Source organism: Bacillus rossius, assembly GCF_032445375.1.
Source record: "Bacillus rossius redtenbacheri isolate Brsri chromosome 9 unlocalized genomic scaffold, Brsri_v3 Brsri_v3_scf9_2, whole genome shotgun sequence".
Classification (NCBI taxonomy): Eukaryota; Metazoa; Arthropoda; class Insecta; order Phasmatodea; family Bacillidae; genus Bacillus; species Bacillus rossius.
The window spans coordinates 8,082,195-8,097,452 of record NW_026962013.1 but is presented as its reverse complement, the minus strand read 5'-3'; the positions used below and the strand labels follow the sequence as shown (position 1 = coordinate 8,097,452).

The following is a 15,258-nucleotide window of genomic DNA, read 5'->3' as shown; positions in this document are numbered from 1 at the left end:
TCGCTACTTTCCCGCTACTCATTCACTCTTTCTGTCCTACCGGATCACGTCATCTCGCTACTTTCCCGCCTATTCTTTCGCACTTCCTGTCCTACCGGATCACGGCATCTCGCCACTTTCCCACCTACTCAATGCAAACGCAGTTTGCACCATGCTTGCACCAAATCTTTCCCCGTTGTCTATTATACGTCATTTCCCGCAATTTTACATCTTCCCGGCTTGGGCACAATTATTTTTCTTCTAGAGTTTTTTTATTATTATTTTAAGTTCTGTTGACCGTTCCCCGATTCCACATTGAAACTGCAGAATTTGAACTACAATATGTTTTGGACTATTTCCGCTCTTCAGCGGGTAGACCTGTTCGTTGTCGGCGTCCCTACACTGTTAAAATTTTTTACTTTAATTTACGTAGAATCCTGGTTACCAATTATCCAGGAATCTTCGTAAATTTACAGCTACGGCCATTGAGTTCACTTACTTCGAACATGATTTCAAGATAATATATTTTTGTTTATCACTAAAGCATTAAGTCTGCATTATATTACTCTTCTTTGTCCACGTGAGTATTTAAATTTGTTTAGAGCGCAATACTGCAGCCAAAATACAGCGTAGTATACGAAGATCTGGTCATCTGAAATCTCTAAGAACTCTTTTGTTATTGGAGTTAAATTCCCCGTTGAAATGTCCGTAAATTTATTGTAATTTCTAGCACAGTAGCGTGACCACGCGCCGGCATTAACTGCCCTCTTTTCCTCCGCCACCGTGACCAATCTACTTCTTGATGTTCGTCTGTTGGTCGTTTCCCCCCCCCCCCCCCCCCCCGCGCTTTATGGAACAATTGGCGTGATTACGATAGTGTCGCGCAGATTCGGGAACCTTACCAAAATACTTTATTCTTCCTTACATTTGAGTACATATAGTAGGTTGGTTGATTTTCGTCTCATTGTGTGTGTGTGTTTTTTGTGTTCCGGAACAACTTGTTCATTTTGTATGTTCCTGTGCGGCATCTACGCCTGCTTTCTATGTCTTTAGGACATAATCTGAGCCCACGCAATTGGTAAGTGGAATCCTTAATTTTTTAAAAATTCTATCCCCTTAAAAGTTCACGACCGTTTCAAATTTTACGTTTATGTTTTGTGTTGTTTCTAACCACTGTATTACTCTTCTCGTGATCCGGTGGGTTCATGAGGTTGTGAGAACAGGCTGGTTAATACCATCTGTGATAGACCGTGTATCTCCCCGGATAGTGGTCTACCTTCACTAACTTCTACTGAGACCCGGAATAAGCTGACATGCCGCCTACACAGAAAAAAAAAAGTTTTGTACCCTTACGAAAAAGTCTTTCGGTAATCAGTTGCCAAGTAATAGAAAGATATTGTAACTTTGTACAACACAAGGCTACTGTTATTTTCGCATATACACAATACGGGTATCGAGATAATACTGGGTCTTTCTTACGAAAAATGGCACATAATTTTATATTTTAATTGACGATTCATTCAAACATAATTATCTTATACAATGGAAAAGACAATGACTTATGCAATAACTGAATTTTATTTTGTTTTATTGTGCTTATTAATCTGCGCAGTTAGCACTGGAGAGCTATTCGGGGAACGGTTTACAAACAATATTGGAGGTACTGGGACAACACAAAGAATAAATGTCCGGGTAAGAATTTGAACTCTGTATTACTGCGAACGCTATTTTGTAGTGATACAGTTGTTTTCATGTGAATGTATAAATTTACATATCTGTTATTTTACACAAATATTTCGGTTCCATTGACAAAAAAAAATTTACAGTGTACGCCTTGTTTCCAGGCGCCATGATGTTCAAAAGCTAAGGGGAAAATAATATTCTTCTTTATTATCGTAACTGCGAGCACTGGAAATAATCGATACGATGTTTAATTGATGAAGCATGTATATAAAATTTAAAACGTAAATTAAACTTAAATTCACATGTAAGAGGTCTGGTTTTTAATAATTACCAATTATTCTATACTTATATTATCCAGTATTGATACAGTTTTTTATAAATATGTCTTGAAACTTCAAATGGCTTACCAGTAAAAAAAATCAAACTTGTATTGTGGTTTCATAAAACCTGATAGAATAAATAAATCTTTCCACGAAAAGTTTCCAAAGGAAATTTATTAATATTAAGGTAGGATTATTAAAGCCCTCTCAACCAATGATTTTAAGATGATAAGAATTTGTTTTTCCAGTACGCATCCAATCTCTGTAATAAATAAAAAATAAGTAAAATATAATAAAGTAAGGGCGTTGAAAGATTAACAGAATTTTTTTTTTATAATCGGTTGGTTCAATTTCTAGTGAAACTTCGGCGATTACCTTCATAAAGTAAGTATTCTGGCCATTTAACACGAACGCAGGTGCAAATATATTCGCAGTTTTATATTCAAATGCCGACTAGCTACGTTAATGCTTTATTTTTTTGCTTTCACATTTCTTCTCTTTCGGGAGAGATAAAAAGCCATAAACTCGGGAAATAAAACGTTGAAATGTATTGCACTCAGGTAAAGTGATATATTTTTTTCGTATTTTATCGCTGGCTCATGGGAGTGTAACTTAAAAGAAGATATTTCCGAAAGCAGAATATAAGGAAAGAGCTCGTTTATAACCGCTGCGATAATGGGACAGTAATAATGATCAGAAGCGCGAGTATTTCGTATTCGTTCGGGAATCATTGGGCTTTAAAACCACAATTCAAGCGCAACAAAATGACTTTGGCAGTAGCAGCAACAAATGAACTGAGAGTGCATAAATCCATAGAGTCTAGTACAAAGTGAAAAGCCCAGCGTAAGCAAAATTTTCTTGGCTCAACCTCTAATAATAATGGTTTTTAGTTTGTTTCTGACGTTAATAACGTCTTGTAAATCGTAAACGCCGGCAACAAGAACGAAAAATTGTCACGTTCCGCCTGAGCCGAGCGTGCAAGAACCGTCCAACCACCGTGCGAGAAAATCTTCTATAGTATCAAACAGGTTAAGGCCGGCTTTTTAACTAATTGTTCGTGATTATATTAAAACAAATTATTTAAATTAAATTTGCAAAAACTGTAAATAATATTTGAAAATTAAAAAGTATGCAATTTTTCATCGATGTTTTCTTATGGCGTTATCAAGTAAAATTATCGTCCGTAAACGGACTTTACAGACAACCCCCTTTTTTGGGGGGAGGGGGGTTGGTCAGCGAAACTAAATACTTAATTTTCATAAAAATAAAATTGCTTAAGTAAAAATAGGCCATTTTATTTATAACCTGAACCAGAAGCTTAAATCACACGCATTTGATATGCGTTGGGATGTTTAATATATAAAATAAAATTTACCGACGAATATTTCTTTTGAAATCAATATAATAATGTTGACAGTCAAACCCCAATAAACACAATTTCTATTCTGTTCACTATTTGAGTTTAATAATACTTGGTTCAGAAAAAAATCTTTTGTACAAAATGTAGTTAATTTAAATCTTTATCGTTGGTAACAGTGTATTTGCAACAAAAGAACACATGCATTTGCTCGCTACCAAGGTTAGATACACATCACTAGCGAGTACTGAAAAAAATCATTCACTTTTGTTTTATCTACGTAAGCTTTATGTACATATCTGGAATTTTTTCATAAAGCAAATATTTTAGATTGTCATTATAATATTATTAACATATATTGTTTTTATTATATTTTTTAAAGTTATAATAATATTTATTTATTTAATAGCCATTAATATGATTTTCACAAGAATATACACTATAACTCACATTTTCAGAGTTCATATAAACTAAATTTATCATTGAGTTATAAATTGTCCACTTCAGTGAACCAAAATAATTAAAGAGATAATGATGTCATTTTTTACGATTGTTCTTAGCGGGTTTCTTGGAGCTATTAAAATAAACTTTTAGCTTTTGCCTTTAAACAGATTCGGTTCGCATTGCCAACCAATTGCTAACATAAATGAGTTAAACTTTAGAAAAGTCACCCACTCCGCAGAGCTAGGGCCACTCGCAGAGTCAGATAAGTAAAATCTAACAAAAATTAACTTTGAAGGTTAATCAAACAGAGGAATACTCTACTTTGTCTCAAGCCAAATACTATAGAACTCAATAGCGCACATTCGACCTGTTTAGCACTGAGAAACATGGAAACAATGAACACTAGCGTTTCCTTGTGAAATAGGCACAAATCTTTTTTCAGAAAAGTGGATTACGTAATTACTTACGGCAAGGAGAAATAACACTGTGACAAGCGTATGTAGGAATTGTAACAAAAAAAATGCTTCGTAATATCTGTTTTTAACCATTCATAACCTCTTTAACACAATAGCTAATGGAAGCTTAGGTACCTGAAAAATAAAAATAAACCCATATTTATTTTTCAAATCATTGTGTGTAGCTCCTATTAATTATTCAACTTTCATACGATAGCAGGAATGTCAAAATCTTTGATACATTCGCAGGGAAAATATTTCAGAAACAAATATGTTTTTGGAATACAACTACATGTTCCGTATTTGGGATTGAACAGAACGATTTCTCATTATTTTGCTTTTGGTAATCATTACAGCACATACTGCGCCGGTTATGCCGTACATCTGATCCATTACCAGCGCATACCAACTGATTTCAACGCTTATTTAACACGCCGCGAGAACACACATATTCGAAAACAGGCCAAATTATCACACATTCTTCTTCTTCTTCGTGCAAATTATTGATGTACGAACCAGATAAATAGGAGCCCTTTACCGAAATTACATAAACATAACAAATATCCTTCAATCCTAAGTACGAAGCAACTCTAGCTGGGATAGCTGAACGCAATGGTTTTCCGCGATCTTCAGAAAATGTCTGGTCTTGAGTTCTAAAGCATTTGATCAAGCCACGACTGTGCAAGCGGGCAGAATACATCTATGGTTCGTGCCACGCACCTTTGCTTGCTACGGATCCATGGGCGGCAACCAGGCGAAGAGTTTCCATCTTCAGAACTTCCCGAAATAGATCTAACATTTTCTCCGCTTCTAAGAGATCCAGTGCAAAGTCTGGCGCAATCAACCACGAAACGAGGGAGTAGTTGGAAATGGGGGAAGGGGGGGGGGTATCGGAGCTTTGTCATTCGCCAAGGCGATCCACCCCTTTGCTCAACTTTCCACGTTGTTTCTTTCAGCACTGAAGATTAAAAACAAGTTATTTTTGTTACAGCTACTTTAAAAAAAAAACAAGGACAAGAAGCGACAGAGTTTCAAGGCACTATGGATCGACGCAAAGATAATCCAAGCAGACGTAAAATGTGCTAGTTAATGAACAAAAAAATTAAGAAGAAAAACAACCAGGGTAATATCATCAAATATTGAATTTTTCACTTTTATAAAAATAAATTACAAGGAAAATCATATTTATCAAATTATCTCAGCATATAAATATCTTATCATGCACTATTTAAAATTACTTTCAAAAGTTACTAATCAAAGAAAACTTTTGGTTTTCCGCTAGATTGCTTCTAGAAAAGAGATATGAGAGTCTCATCCAGGTTAAAGTAGACCAAAAACTAAAGAATAAAATTTAATTTTCCTATCAACTTAAAACAGAAAAATATTAATTTTTGAAATTTACGCTATTCAATTATTTTTTTAAGAACAATTTGGAAAACTTAAGAGTAATAACTATGAAATAAACTTAAGTTCAGGCATACATTATTTTTGAAAATAAGTATTCAATTTATTTTTCATTGCATTCAGACCATTTTTTTCTTTAAATAAATTAAGAACACGGTTCATGGTATTGGTAAAGGGAAATATTTTAGGTAGGTACGTAAAAGGCCGCGCTGAGAAGGCTACAAGGCGGGGGGTGAAAACTTCCAAGTGCCGGAAAAGGAGCGGGAAGCGGAGGGAATTGGGAATAATCGCCAGCTCCGGCATTTGTAGCGCTTCCCCGTAGGCGAGGTGGGAAAGGGGGGGGGGGGTTGGAAAAGGGGGGGGGGGGTGTTATAATACGGAGATCGCCCGATACTGTCGAAGGGAAATTGAGCTCTGCAGCGCCGAAACCTCACCACAGCACAAAAGGCGCCCTCTGATACTCAGCGCGTAAGATGTAGTCTCGCCGTGACAGCGTTGTAGGGCATTTAAAAACTAACATAAATTATGCATTTCTAAAGCAAAAAAAAAAACTTTTTTTAATCAGAAAATAGCTGTGCTTTCTCGTAGTAGATAAGATTTCAAGCAGAAAAAGTTTTTCTTTTAAGGATCACTTAAATAAAAAACTAATATATAAATTAATGTCAATTTTCAAATATGTATGTTAAATGTCTGGCCTTTAAATTCATATCTAAAAAAAATTGGTTGTCAGTAAAGTCGGTTTACGGACGATAGTTTAACGTGACAACGTCATAACAAAACATTGATGAAATGATTGCATACTTTTATGAATAAAATTGAATCATTTTTATTTTAATAATAAAAGAATAAATACTTGAAATTATACTAGTAATCAGATTTTTAAAATGCAAGAATAATTAACCTATTGCCGAAATTGTTGTTGTAATAAGCAATCAAAACCACAGATTAAAATTCGTCGAGAATATTTTACATTTTTATGTCTTCCAGTGCTCAAAATGATATGCAATTGTGGCCCCGGGCACGAAATTTTATTTATAATTCATTAATAATAACGCCCCTCGTGATAAACAAAGGAAAATATGTATTAACGAGTGCCTGGTTCCCGCGGCAGCTGCTAGAGAGCACGATTCGTTCGGTTCGCGTCCGTCACCGTAGATAGCAGCACCGTAGGGGAATAATATTATTTCGTTTTTATAATACGATTTTATAACAAATACGCATCCCAAATACACCAAACTTATTTAAAATGTGTTACAATATTTTTAAAAACATTGTGCAAAAGATCCCGGGTGTAATTTGAATTATTATGCGTAACTGTAAAACACCATTGTTCGTTAAGAACTTATTTGAAAATTCAACATTACTTTTAAATATCCGTACCGATTGTGATGAAAATCGGTGGACGATCGTTTAATTATATAATATTAATAATTCAAACGACGAAAACATGATTGAAAAGTCATATATCGATTGTTGTTCCAATCGAGTGGAAGAGAGATACGGCGCATGCGTCCAATGAGCGTAACGGGACTCATCCGTAGTGGGACAATGTACGTTACGGGACCCTTTTTCGTGCGTGCAGCCGGCGTTCATCGATTTATTAGATGTTGTCACGTCAAAAAACTAAGTGTTGACATGATGGCAAAGTTAATTACAGAAAGACCTGTTCAAGATCAAAAATTAATGTCGACTTGCGAGATTTGTTAGATATGTTAAGGATATATAATACAGCAGCCTATTGTTATAACTGTAACAGTTTAATCAATGTTGGCCAAGAAAGTAGTAACATTGGTCGTAATTTCCCGGTTTCAGTACAAACTTTAATACAAGTGACTTACAATTTTTTTTTTATTTAAAATAAAATACAGCCTATGTCCATCTGAAATAAAGTAACTTTATAACCGTCAAATAATTTATGAGATCGGCCTAGCAGCTTTCAAGTTTACTTCTAACAAAAAAACTATAGACAAGCATACAAGAACATGTCCGTAGTAAAGGTCCACAAAAAGTACAATTTACATTATAATAGCTTTATAAAACTTTTTTTTTCAGACTTAAAAAAATCTTAATTTCTTTCACGAGAATTCACGTCCTTCGATCAAGACTATTTAAGTAAGCTATGATAGTTATGCACCGATTTTTACAGAGAAATGCGCAACGAAATCTACCATTTCAGTGCGCAGCTGCCTTCCATATGACGTCACTGCTTGGATAGCGAACAGTTCCGAAGTTTACCGAAGTATAAAATGTTAATGTTTGGTTAGGTTCGGTCAGTGTAATTAATAACGGTTTTTTAATTTTTTTTCCCGGGAGGTTAGGTTAGGTTATCGTGATTAAAATGAAAGGTTAGTTAGGTTAGGTTAGCGTTATATAAAATACTCTATGACCGTGAAATTTATTTATCCTTGAAATACAGTGTTTTTTAAAGATCGATCTGTGAACTTCGGAGAACTTCGGAGAACTTCGGAACTATTCGGGTGTTGCTCCATCCCTGTGAACTGTAGGCTTCCCCCAACGCTTAGGTACTCATTGATTTTGAAATAAAAAAATAGGTTGTCTGTAAAGTTGGTTTACGGACGATAGTTTAACGTGACAACGTCATAACCAAACATTGATAAAATGATTGCTTTCTTTTATGAATAAAATTGAATCATTTTTATTGAATTATCACTATTTTGTATGGATACAAAGAAGAAGTGAAATGAAATCTACAATTTAATTGATAAATTTACTTTTATTTGCACTCATTAATTCAAATATGTTTATTACTTTAACGAACAGATTATTTTAACTATAACTTTTATACATGTTTGCTATTTAACTTCTTCCAATCTGTGTTATTCTATTAAGGATAGGACGATGATAGGAAAAGTAGGAAACGAATGGGAGTGTTTCAAGTTGAATGTGCCTCGAAAAAGTCAAATCGATGGTTGTTCCAATCGAGTGGAAGAGAGATAGATGCGGCGCAAGCGTACAATGAGCGTAACGGGACAAAGCGTAACGGGACAATGTGCGTTACGGGACAACGCATAACGGGACAATGTGCGTTATGGGACAATGTGCATTACGGGACACTTTTTCGTGCGTGCAGCCGGCGTTCATCGATTTATTAGACGTCACGTCAAAACGTTCAAACTGTAGTTATGGCGACAGAGGACTTCCGTTATGAGACACTTTTTACGACGGGGGAAATGAATTCTATCAACGTATCGTTACGACAGCAGGCGTAATTATTTGACGACCCCTCGCCCCTGGTGTACAGGCAGTCTGCAGAGAGACGTTCTCCCAGCAAGGCAGCGTGCTTACATCTTGTGGGAGCACGGCAGTAGACTTCGACAGTCGTTTTGCAGAAAGTAATTGAACCTGAATGCCATTTCAACCTTCGGTCATTTTACCCGACCAACCTTAATGACATTTCAACATTCGGGCATTTTACCCGACAGTAACATAAAGCTAAATACGTATCTCATTAAATGACAAATTCATCCTTCGGTAAATTTGTTTTTATCTTTTCAAGCTGAAAATTTGGCTTCTGCTTCTTCATAGGGAATTATTAATTAAATGCTTTGTTATTATTAGTGATGACTGATCCTGTAAAATAATATAATTGTTGTTAGAATTTGTATTTTTCCCTTTCAGAATAAATACAACTGTAATAATAATCAAAAATACACTAATTCCTGATTTTTGAAAAAATAATAAAATAAAATTATAGCAAAATTATTATAATTATTGATAGTATATAACATGAGCATTTTAATGTTAACAATCTGGGTTGTATCAATCTGGCAACAGTGGATGCCGTTTTCTCTGTACGGCAACCTAAGCGTGATACGAACTACAATGCACAACAAGGACAAGTGAAGTGAGGTCGTACATAGCTGTGTACTTAAATTCTAACATTGCCTATGCGTGCACCAGTATGAGTTTGTTGGGACAGATGAATTTTTTTTTGGGAACATGTGCTTTGAAGTAACATTTCTTTTTTATCGTTATCAACACTTGAGCTCTGAGCTAATACGCTCGAAAATTATGTTTGTTCACGAGATAACGCATACAATACCACACGTGCCAGATGTACAGTCTACTCACACAAATTTTTGGATTGGTCTGGAATTCAGTGCACGCATTTACAGAACAAACTTGCAATTCAGTGTATACAATAAAATTTCAATTAAAAACAAATTAAAACAAATTAAAACAAATTTAACATTAAATAAAATAACGGGACAAAATAAAATAAAGCCATCGCTAGGACTTAATTGCCAAGGAATAATGTGCGTTGCAATAAATCACGATTTAAGTAGGACTAGTCAGTTATATTAACTGTGTTAGAAGTCGTAACTCTAGTGACAATTAATATTTGAAAAAGAAAGATGAAATTACACTAAACGAAACTTAATATCTTCTTAACATCTCTTGCCGATGTCTTATCCGGTATGATAATCCATAACCCTTAAGTGGTAAATAAATATACATAAATACAAGTTACGTACAGTGGATTGTAAAGTTTTGATTATCTTATTCAAGTCATATAATTAGAGACCGGAAAAATTCGCGGGTTCAATGACCTCCAGGATAGACTCCAATATCCTCTACACACTCGGGCAAATGCCAACTGTTCATTGGCTGCTGACTTGTGAGTCGTCTCGACTGGGTGGCCTGTGATTCGACACTTCTATGAGTGAGGGTCTCTAATTGGCCCTCATTACTCCAGATTAACAGTGAACCAATGACAGAAGCAGCACTAAGGTATAATTATTTGAATTTTAGCATAACACGAAATGAACCCGCGAATTTTTCAGGTCTCTACATATAATATATATGAACTGGAAAAATACTGGCTCAGTGTGTTTTGCAGTTTGTTCACCCTTCGGCCAAGATTGTTTGAATGAGGTTGGAAAAGAGAGGTTGAGGAGGGGGGAGAGGAGGAGAAAGAACGGGGGAAAGGTTCTACATGAAAGAAAATGGGGGAAATTGGTTGAAAGTGGAGGATGAAGGAGGCAGACGTGGGAGGAATGGGGAGGGGGAAAGAGAGTCTGAGAGCACAGACGCTGAAAGCCCGCGCCGGCCACAACTGAAACAACATGATGTCACGTCCTCGGAAGAAATGGGGAAGATATTGGTTCCACCCGGCAAGACCGCGCGCTGTTTGGAGTCCATAGAGGAAGTCCATAAGCTCACCCGAGCCGAAGTACTCAAAAAGTATCTAGAATTCGATTCTTAAAATAAAATAAAAAATTGGTTGTCTGTAAAGTCGGTTAACGAACGATATTTTAACGTGACAACGTCATAACAAAACATTGATGAAATGATTGCATACTTTTATGAATAAAATTGAATCATTTTTATTGAATTATCACTAATTTGTATGGATACAAAGAAGGAGTGAAATGAAATCTACAATTTAATTGATAAATTTACTTTTATTTGCACTCATTAATTCAAATATGTTTATTACTTTAACGAAGAGATTATTTTAACTATAACTTTTATACATGTTTGCTATTTAACTTCTTCCAAACTGTGTTATTCTGTTAAGGATAGGACGATGATAGGAAAAGTAGGAAACGAATGGGAGTGTTTAAAGTTTAATGTGCCTCGAAAAAGTCAAATTGATGGTTGTTCCAATCGAGTGGAAGAGAGATAGATGCGGCGCAAGCGTACAATGAGCGTTACGGGACAATGTGCGTAACGGGACAATGAGTCATCCTTTTTCGTGCGTCTTGCCGGCGTTCATCGATTTATTAGACGTTGTCACGCCAAAAAGGGGGTTGTCTGTAAAGTCAGTTTACGGACGATAATTTTACGTGATAACGTCATAAGAAAACAATTGATGAAAAATTGCATACTTTTTTATTTTTATTTTCAAATATTATTTACAGTTTTTGCAAATTTAATTAAAACATTTGTTTAAATATAATCACGAACAATTAGTTAGTAAAAAGCCCGCCTTAACCTGTTCGATATTATAGAAGATTTTCTCGCACGGTGGTCGGCCGGTTCTTGCACACCCGGCTCAGGCGGAACGTGACAATTTTTCGTGCGTGCAGCCGGCGTTCATCGATTTATAAGACGTTACCACGTCAAAAGCACATAAATGTATACTGAAGAATGAGGTCGGGAACTAGCGGTAATGTTGACTTTTAGCCCTAAAAGATTGGCAAGCCTTGTCGGAGTGCTCTCTCGCCCGCTCGCGATAAGGCTGAGTGAACTTCCTCGCTGTCAGAACTCGACGGACAGCAGATCCTAGCGCACTATTTTTTTGGCATCCATATTGGTTTCGAAAGCAGTGTGGTTGGTAGCTTATAAGTAGAGACCTGCAAAATTCGCGGATTCATTGACCTCTAGGATAGACTCCACAGTCCTTTAAATACTTGCGGAAATGACACATGTTCATTGGCTACTGACGCGTGAGACGTCTCAACTAGGCTGTCCGTAATTCGGCACTTTCTTTGTTTAGTGTTTCCCATTGGATCACAGTTCCCCGGATAAAATGTTGGCCAATTGTAAAAGCGGTACGAAGGTATAGTTGTTTTGATGCTAGCCTATCGCGAAATGAATCCGCGAATTTTGCATGTCTCTACTTATAAGTAGAGACCGGAAAAATTCGCGGGTTCTTTGACCTCCAGGATAGACTCCAATATCCTCTCCACACTCGGGCAAATGCCAACTGTTCATTGGCTGCTGTCTTGTGAGTCGTCTCGACTGGGTGGCCTGTGATTCGACACTTCTATGAGTGAGGGTCTCTAATTGGCCCTCAGTCCTCCAGATTAACAGTGAACCAATGGCAGAAGCAGCACTAAGGTATAATTATTTGAATTTTAGCATAACACGTAATGAACCCGCGAATTTTTCAGGTCTTTACTTATAAGTAATTTTAATTTATGTTGTGAGTAAAAATGCTTCAGCTATGCCAAACCCCGGGTCATCTTATCGCTATCTATAATGATATGAATTAATAATTGAGTATGAATTTGAGTGGCGTGTATATATTAGAATATGTAGAAATTTTTAACAAAAACAAATTAAAATTTTTTTTTGCCACAGCGAAAAAAAAACCATTTTGTTTGAATACGTGCTACTGAAAAAAATTATGATGCTGCAAAAAAAGGTTGTTTTGCGTCTATATTTAAAGCAATAACAAATATTTAGGGCCATTAGAATAGTGCATCGACTTCTTGAATAATAACGAAGTTAGCTTGCATTGCTGTAGAGAAAATTATTTTAACAAACCAAATTATTGTAACGTTAAAGAAATATCAATGTACAAATAAACTTAATATACCAAAAAAAAAATTCTAACAATTGTAATATTATTATTCTAAAGTATTTATAATTTGCGTATATTAGATATATTTATTTTATTTGAACTACAAATTGGTTTGGATAATGTTTCTTTGCCATACAGCATTTTTGCAGTGCTTACAAAAATTGACTCAAAAAACGCATGCCAGTTATTACTGCATGTCCGAAGGCTAATATGGGCAAACAAACTAAAATTCACCATTTTAACAATACACATGTTCTAGAAAAATTAATTTTCTATATCAAACTGCATATATTTCTGAGGCATATATCTGCATTCAAATAATAATAATTTTTTAATCGATGAGGTAGACTTCCTGCCTCTTATTGCGAAGTATTAACATTTGATAGCAAAATAAATTAATTTATGCAAGATTAAGAACTTGTGAACTGTGAGAACGCATTAAAATATATCAGTATAACACAATTAAATTATTGCTTTATTATTGAAAGAATTTCATTGTGATAGTAAAACGCAATATTTTTTAATATTATTTCAATAACATGAAAATTAATTCGATAAGAAATAATTTTAAAAACAATATATATAAATACGAAAGTAAATAAACAGTTTAAAGTGCGTATTATTATAGTTTACAAACAGTGTTATTTTTTTCGAATTAATGTTTCGAGACCGGAACCAGAGAAACTAATTGCTAGAGACCTGCAAAATTCGCGGATTCATTTCGTGATATGCTACAATTCAAATAATTATACCTTAGTGCTGCTTCTGCCATTGGTTCACTGTTAATCTGGAGGACTGAGGGCCAATTAGAGACCCTCACTCGTAGAAGTGCCGAATCACAGGCCACCCAGTCGAGACGACTCACAAGTCAGCAGCCAATGAACAGTTGGCATTTGCCCGAGTGTGTAGAGTGTAGTAGAGTCTATCCTGGAGGTCATTGAATTCGCGAATTTTGCAGGTCTCTACTAATTGCTCTATTAGATGTTCAAGTAGATCTCAGAGCATGACGTCGACTTGGGGGTTAAGGTGACTAGCAGTGGCGAGACAGTCCCAGAATGGAGGTGTTATTTTAGGAACAAGTATCGATTTGGCGGCAGGGTATACAATATTAAGTAGCCTTGGTACCTATACGTATGTGTTCGATCTGCCAGTGTGCTTGTGTGAAAATATCACGGAGACATTGATGACTCATTTTCATTGTACGAGCTGACAGGCAAAATTTATAAATTTTTAAATTTAAAAGCGTTGCATATTTTCTTTGATTTAGCTATAATTCTCCTGTGAAATACACATCAGTAAGCTCCATTCGTTAAAATCACTATTACGGTTACTGAAAAATGTTAGTGTAACTAACCAATGCACGGTTTGCGTTGTCATGCCCCTTTCAATTTTTTTTGTTGTAATATGTTTGAAGTAAGTACATATATAGAAAGCATATTTCTCTATCTTCCTATCTCTCTCTATCTCTGTTTATATGTCCCTTTATGAATCTCACTATATTTCAATATATAAATCTCTCTATATCTCTATATCTCTCTATATATATTCTATTGCGTTATATCTCTATATTTGTACATCTCCCTCTTTCTAACACGCGCGTATGCGAATGCATTGTTGTATCAAAATTTCAAAGTAATCGGTGCATAACTTTCGGAGATTTAAGATTTTGAACGATCGAACATTTACATTTTCTTTAATATAGATTATGATATTTACGTGGATATTGTAAAACCGTCGTAACTACCATTGATTTTGGACTTTAATCTCAGACATAAAGGATTAAACAAAACATAAGTACTTTATTGAATTCTTAAGGTGGAAAGAGACATAAGAAAACAATTTTTAAAATTTAAAAAAAATGGTATTATTTTCGCAGGTATGTTTGAGAAATGTTTTAATGTTACCTTCAAATTTAGGAGGATGTATGTATTTGTAAGTAATATATTAATTGGGAATTCGATACTGAGACATAATGCACTAAGTGGCTAAGTGCTTGAAAATTTTTATTACTGAAATCTAAACCGTCAAAGTCCTGTTCTACAACTGTTATGATATGATAGAAAATGTTTTCATATAAATTTTCATGAGACAAACATTTTAAGTTATTTTACCATTATTATAGGTATTTATACGTGTTAAAAAAGGCTTGCGCCATGTGGGAACGATGTCTCTTTATCTAGATAAAGAAAATATGTTCTAAATGTTAATTTACAACATAAATTATAATCACGCTAAATTTCATAAAAAAATACTTTGGATATTTCTGTGCAATGCTGTAAATAATTAACAAACAAAAATTGTTAAAAAGTTGTTATTTTTGTCAATATTTCACTTCTTATCAAA

At 35.0% G+C, this 15,258-nt stretch overlaps 1 protein-coding gene across 7 annotated transcripts in view; it reads left to right on the top strand.

The window, feature by feature from the left end:
* Positions 1-899: 899 nt before the first annotated feature.
* Positions 900-15,258, top strand: part of LOC134543062 (venom allergen 5-like) — a 61,311-nt gene continuing 46,952 nt past the window's right edge. For 5 of the 7 annotated variants that reach the window (XM_063387789.1, XM_063387790.1, XM_063387786.1 and 2 more), the window contains exon 1: positions 901-1,057. The gene's annotated coding sequence lies outside the window, so the exon portion shown is untranslated. Of the gene's footprint in view, positions 1,058-5,229; positions 5,362-15,258 lie in introns of all 7 variants that reach the window. The other 2 variants (XM_063387793.1, XM_063387794.1) reach the window with 2 other exon arrangements.